Source organism: Halictus rubicundus, chromosome 5 (assembly GCF_050948215.1).
Source record: "Halictus rubicundus isolate RS-2024b chromosome 5, iyHalRubi1_principal, whole genome shotgun sequence".
Lineage (NCBI taxonomy): Eukaryota > Metazoa > Arthropoda > Insecta > Hymenoptera > Halictidae > Halictus > Halictus rubicundus.
This window is the reverse complement of record NC_135153.1, coordinates 2468403-2475584: the sequence shown is the minus strand read 5'-3', so window position 1 is coordinate 2475584 and position 7182 is coordinate 2468403. Positions and strand designations below refer to the sequence as shown.

General features: G+C 38.4%; 1 long non-coding RNA gene across 2 annotated transcripts; it reads right to left on the bottom strand.

The window, feature by feature from the left end:
* Window positions 1–1059: 1059 nt before the first annotated feature.
* On the bottom strand, window positions 1060–6844 carry LOC143354006 (uncharacterized). 2 transcript variants are annotated; one of them, XR_013082256.1, is made up of 4 exons: window positions 5301–6844; window positions 2227–2989; window positions 2064–2171; window positions 1060–1521 (listed from the first exon to the last, which is right to left on the bottom strand). It is a non-coding gene; the product is annotated as an uncharacterized LOC143354006 (long non-coding RNA). The 2 variants fall into 2 exon arrangements; XR_013082257.1 differs by lacking the exons at window positions 1060–1521; window positions 5301–6844 and adding an exon at window positions 3077–3107 and having other exon boundaries at window positions 1772–2171.
* Window positions 6845–7182: the final 338 nt, after the last annotated feature.

Sequence of the window (7182 nt, the reverse complement as noted above, 5' to 3'; positions counted from 1 at the left end):
GAAAAAGGGTGGATGTTCGCACATTTTACCGCGACATTCGTTAGCCCTGTATTATCGATGTACGTCTTGAGATTGCGGGAGGGGAGGGGTGGGGGAGGAGGAGCGAGTAGGGAGGGAGATCCGAGAGTTTCCCGATAAAATCTGCGGAATCCTTGCCAGAAATGAGGTCATTCGAGCGGAATCGAACTTCTGTATCTCCTGATTTCCTTACGCGATTTATTTCCTCGATTTCTCGCAAAAAGAACGGAACATGTTTCAACGTTCCCGTATTATCTCCTATGCGACGCCAAATATCGCGACTCGTGGACCGATAAAAGCGTTACCATTCAGTGTTCGGGGATCGTTCGGGAATCGTTCGGTTTCATAACTCAATCGTTACACTCCGTGCCCGGCACTTGCTCCAACGAGCCGATAAAGTTCAAGCCGACCCCCCCCCCCTGCGCGAGACTATGGTTATAGCAACGTTCCTCTTGTCTGGTACTTGATTTTTCAATTTTTCATACACATCTTCCATTTTATTTCAATTCACCGCAGTGGAAACACGGATATCCGAACTAATACGGGGGACAAAAGTGTTCGGATAACAGAACAATCACTTTTCTCATATTAAATTTCATTTACTGGGCCGTTGGAATACGGAGGAGCGCGATCAGTCAAGCGACTTACAAAGTCACCAGATCAGAGGAGTTGACTCCAATTGAGGGAAGTTACCCCCTCTCTGCCAGTACCGGCTTAGTCACGTGACAGAGACGAAACGCGTCACGTGATCGAGCCGCGGCGGAGCGTGGGGTATGGCGTCGTGGAAGGGGAAGTAGAGTGGGGAGACTGGTCTTAATATGGTGACTCTGCTTACAATTTGTATAGTATTTAATAATCCCAATTCTTTTTGATTGCTAAATCATATATGTTTATCAACGTAAATAACTGTGTAGAATTACATTCTTTCTTAAAGGATCATTATTATTATTTTTATATACTTGTTATAAATTACTGATACGCTTACAATAAGTAAATTAATTTGTGAAACTAGATATAAAAATAGATATAAAAAATGTTACTTGTTTAATCGGTGTCAATTAAATCTTCTTAAAGAACAAACGGGTGGAGCTGTAATGAGTTCGTTGTTCTAAAAATATTTAATAAAGGCGGCGAAGTTCCACGTCAGTTTTTGACAATCCCTTCAAACGAAGTATAGGAAATTGAGGAGTTGGTACCAGCAAAGAACTCGTTGATTAATGGGCATCCTTTATCCTGTTCTCGGGGAATGACAGGGAAAAATAAAGCCTCTGGGGATAAGCTTTGATAAAACCATGCAGTTCATTTTGCAATGCTCCCCGATATATCGATGATGTCGGTCCACGAAAAACCTGGGTTTTATTTATATTTATCTTTCCAACGGTTTTCTTGTGTTTCGCGAGATTGACGGGTACTCGTTAGCGAGGAGTACAGGTTCTGTTCAATGAACATTGTTTTACATGCTTTCTTTTGGACGCCAAGCGAATTCTATCTCCTCCAGTTTCACTTAAAATTTCAAAATTGATTTATAAATCCGGAAAAGACATTGTAAATAGGAAAATGGTTAAGATTCTAAGAAAATGTCAATACAGTTTTCCTCAGATAAAAGACGACGATTTTTCTTTCGAAATAAGAAAATCGATATCCCCTCTTCTTCTCTTAAAATTTTTCCCTCGACATCGCTTATTGCCAGAAAGAGAGGGTATGTCATATTCTATCCGTTTCCAACGAAAAATATCACTGCTCGGCTGACAACCTTATGCTCCGTATTCCCTCTCGGCGAACTCGAGAAAATAGCCTAACCGCATAGGTACTCTAATCCGCTATAAAACGAAAGCTGGTGCCGAGCCATCGTTTTCATACAATTGTGTTCTCTCTAGGTCCACTCCAGAACAAAGTCAAGTAGTATAGGTACCCTCATCCGAAATACGACGAAAGCCGATCCCGAGCCGTCGTCTTATATCGACAGAAAACTGAATACAGTGAATTCTCGATATATGTCAACAACACGGGTCTTGCCAGTGTCGTGTATCGTCCAGGAGACATACCTTAGCCGTATTATGCTTCGTGGCCCCTCACGGGATATACTCTGCGGTAGTGGGGATAATTCCACGACGTTTATCATTCAGACCTTGGCGACATATATCGAGAAATCACTGTATTCTTTCGTCAGTTTGTACAAAACTAGCGAATCGTATGTAATGGAATTACTTGATATAGCATAGCTGCCATGACCTTCTTGAGCTTGGACCTGAACCTGGCTCGCTTCACCTCCTCCTTGACCATTTTCGTCATCACCTCTGCGATGGTGGCCATTAGGGTACCTTTGATGTTTTGCATTTACTAATAATCAAGGGGATTGCGGTCGGAGCTACAGGGAGATCATAAGTCGGCAGCAGTGATAACAGAGGTTTTCGTAAAGCTTGATTGATTAATTTCATATAGAAAAATTCATTAGCAGCGATCCAATAAATCTTATATGTCTATACCACAATTCCAAATGTTTTATTGAACTTTATTGTTTATGTGAACTTTATTGCAGTATTAGTCGGAAGATATGTTGGAATTAAATAAGGAGATGCGGTCAAGAGTAGCAAGTTGATAAAACCTTGCCTACCTACTGACATGGTTGGGTTTCTTCTGAATGTGTATGGATGCACACCTAAACAATGTTCAAGGAAGTTCAGTGAAAGGGTTGGTAACATGTAGACGCAGTTGGAAGTGCATATGCAGCTTTCGCCGACAATGGCTCTACGAGACAGTAACTATGCTGAATGGAAGCAAACATGGTGTCTACTCGATGCATAGTACAGTCTTAACTTCTGATGACGCTGTTCTCCCCTATCCACTAGCTGTCCTGGGACTCTGTTCACAGTTACACAAGCATTTCGTTCTAATTTTCAGTCTTAATATCAGGAAAAAGCGAGCATGTGAAAACATGACAATTTTGAACAGCTGACGAACATTCTTCTGACTGCAAAATATTATATCTAAATTATTTTTCAGTGGAACATAACAATTATAAATTATTGTTTAATTGTTCATTTTTGTATGTACATACAGAAAATATGTAAGATGATCTTATATTAGGCAGCATGAAATCATTATTGAAGAACAAGAAACATTCGTACACACTATAGATTTGTAACATCGCGTCGAAATAAATAAACCAAGTAGACAGTTTTCACACTGAAATCTTATTTGAGGTTGGCAAATAGAGGTTCCGACTTCTTGTTTTCATTTTTTTGGTAAATATTATATTGTAGTTAATATAAAAGATTAAATATAGAAATATATTTATATGTTTTTTTAATCCTTTTGCAATCGAAGGTTAAACGAACTATATCTGACTTTAAATTAATTTTCCATTTTATTGATAATATCCATGAGATTAATTTTTAATAAAAGTAGACAGGTAATTTTTATTAAATTTATCCAAATGACCTTTTTGGTACCTATAATTTGTAGAAAAATGTGACAACCATACCCGGTCTCCCCTACCACAGGGGGATCTAAAATTGCTGCTATAGACACGACACATTTATGTAATAGAGTTAAGCGATTTTTTATAATCTATAAATAATTTATAATCTATAGATAAAAATAAGTGGACAGTTAGTGAAAGCAGGTAAAAATGAATTTATCGAATTAACATGACTGTTATAAGTTTAAGTTTTATTTATTATCATATATAGCCATAAGGCATACACTATAAAGTGTATAGATTAGTTAGTGAATAATAGAAGTTCATATTTACACCTTTGTGTAAACACGCCGTACCATAACGAAAATGACATCTATTCATCAGCACACAAAAATAAGTGGACACTCAATGAAATGTGTAATAAATGGAACACATAAAAAAATTAATACTTGGTATTGCCGCCTTTTGCTTGTATTACTGCTTCCAGACGTCGAGGAATACTTTGTATTAACTTTTCCATGTAATCGTTACTCATTTTTTCATATTCAGACTGTAACTTTTTGAAACAATCGACCTTATTATCGTCCAATATAATCCAATGTAAAATATAGTCCAATGGAACTTTTGCGTCCAGTAAACTTCATAAGTTCTCGATAGGATTCAAGTCAGGGCTCTGGGCCGACCATTCTAGTAATTTAATATTGGTATCCTTAAAAAATTTTTTAGTTTTCTTAGTAGCGTGTTTAGGGTCATTGTCTTACCGAAAGACAAATTCGCCGTCGCAACCCATTTTTACCACTGCTTCTTCTAAATTTTCATTTAGTATATTAATATACTTATCTGCATTCATAATTCCGTCCATTTGTACTAACGTACCAATTCCGTTTCGCGAGAAGCACCCCCACACCATTAGTGATCCACCGTCAAATTTAACTGTGGGTGTAATAAATGGTCTTTTATACGATTCATGTTTTTTTCTCCAGACTTTGTGCTTCTTTTTTAATTGCCGCAACTCAAATTTACTTTCGTCGCTCCAAATTATATTTTTCCAGAATGCTAGCGGCATATTCACATATTTTTTTGCAAACGCTAAACGTTTTCTCATATTTCTTGTAATAATATGGCTTACGTCTAGCCATACGTTAATCCAGCTTCGTGCAGTCTTCGTTTTATTATTTTCTTGAAACATTTACTTCCACTATTTCTGCGATGCTTCTTGCTGCAATCGTTCGATCTTTTCGACTTGTACGAAAAATTCGACGGTCTTCTTGTATGGTGGTACATAGAGCGCTTGTGTCCACGACCTCTTAAATTTTTCACGGTCTTATGTACTAGATATTTTTCATAAATTTTTCCTATTGCACTTTTAAATACGTTGCACTTCCGAGTTATTACGCGGTGACTTAATTTCTTACAGCAGTCCGTTACAATTAAATGGTGAATTTGATATGAAATTTCTTTCGTTTCTGGCATTTTGTAATTATTGTATAAATGTTCTTACTTGTGCGAAGCTTGAATTGGTACTAATAAATTTGATGGTGATCACTGCATGTAAGCGTGTCCTGTGCCTAATGTTTGTATACATTTCATACCTCACAATAACATTATAACCAAGTGTCCCCTTATTTTTATCCCCTGATAAATAGCTGACATTTTCGTTATGGTACGGCGTGTTTACACAAAGATGTAAACATGAACTTCAATTATTCGTTAAATAATCTGTACACTATAAGGATATACAATAACTAAAACTTAAGTTTATAACAGTAATGTTAATTCGACTAAACTTCATTTTTACCTATTTCCACTAACTGTCCACCTATTTTTGTCCCCGACTGTATTTGTTCTGCATAATTTTTACGTAAATTTGTACACTAACACAATCTCTTTGCGTTCGAATACAATTTCTTCGACTGCTGTTGTGTTCTGACTGAGACTGGCCATAGGTGATAAAAGTTTTTAATTTCGCTTCCCATTATCGATCAACTTTTCCCCATAGAATTATCCCGTCCCGATAGCATCGAAAGCGAAACAATGCGCGCGCGCACAGGTTGATTGTCGGCGTCTCGTTGCGCTATGAAAATTGGTGGAACGGAGGGAGCGAACAACGGGGATGAAGTGACCGCGGATTAAAAATTGTTCGTACGCGTACGAGGGGAAATAAAAGACGAGAGTCCGAAGGGGATGGGGAGGGTGGGGGCGTTTCACGGGGAGAGCAGAGCGTCGCAATTTTCACGAGCGACGCTTTATTAAAACCGCTAAGTCCGTTTCAGTGTAATGAAATTAAAAGTAAACATCGCCCCGCGATTTATCCTCGGCTGCGGCCGCGGCCGCGGCGTTCTACCCGCTCCATTTTCTCGCCTGGGAAGCTCGGCGAGCCAACCGAACGGAAAAATTGGGCTGATCGAGCCCCCGTCCCCATCATATTCGTGTCTCGCGGTTGTCGACGCGCAACCCGGCAAAGCGACAGGCATTCTTGCGAAATAACGCGAGGCAACTGCCGCGGATCTATTTCTCATAGGTGGATTCGCAACCCTGACACGAAGTCACCAACCATATCGGACATCTGCATGCATAACGACACGTGGTACGTCGATACTCGAGGCGCCGAATACATTAGGTCGTCTGCACCGCCAACAATCCGACTGCTATCGATTACACACGTCAAATCTCCCTACATACCGAGAATATTTCGCACCCGGAGAGATTTACTGCTCGCCCAGCCGTAAGACATTTTAAGGAAGCCGACCTTCGCTTCCGAATCCTTCGCGGATCTCGGGTGCGCGAGTTCTTTGCGATTTTGCGAATCCATTGAAATCTTTTCCATCATCGAGAAACGTTTTGCCTGAACGAATGTTTGCGACTTCTAGCGAATTTTTTTTTTTTCATTTCGGACTCTCTTTCTCTCTGTGTGTGCTCCTTTCCCAACAGTGTTGAATCGCACATCAAAAATATTTCGAGAGAGACTGGGGCAAGTTTTTCAGTTTTTCATTTCTGTAATTTTTCTTTGAATCAGTTGCGTAGAAAGAAGTATACTAAGATGTTCTTTGAACCTTCGTCTTTACGTACCGCAATTGAAACTTTTAGAAAAATACGTACAGAATGAGCTATAAACTGTTTACTTGATTCGTTGTAAAATGCCCCACGGTGGAGCATGTTGATACAAAATATTTTGTTTTTAACCCTTTGCACTAGAAGCTATTTTAACTCCAAAACGAAACATTTCTTCCAACCTAGAATATTTCTCTTCTATATATATATTTTTTTCATGTTATACATACTATTATTATACAATATTGAAATGTTTAGTAATTTATTAAATACAAACAAATTTAATAATGTAAAAAATATTTTGGATAATGATATAGCAATTTTTAGTGACGCCTTACAGTCGCCATTCGAGTGCTAAGGGTTAATCTTAAAAGTATTATTTATATTATATTTTCTATTGTGTACATAATGTAGATAAACGAAACAAATATAAGATAAATATCTGTTTTTTTTTTCAATGAACAACACAGAGTGAACAATAAAGAATTATGTATGTACTGATCGCTACTCAGATTTAGAAAGTGATTAATTCTTACTGAACATTATTCAGACATAACCTATTTTTAACGGACTAGTCACGTGACATTGTGACATACGCACGACAGAGACGAAACGCGTCACGTGACCGGACCGTGGCGGAAACGTGGAAGTGCTCGCTGTGGTGGGGACAATTTTGTCATGCCACAAAATTA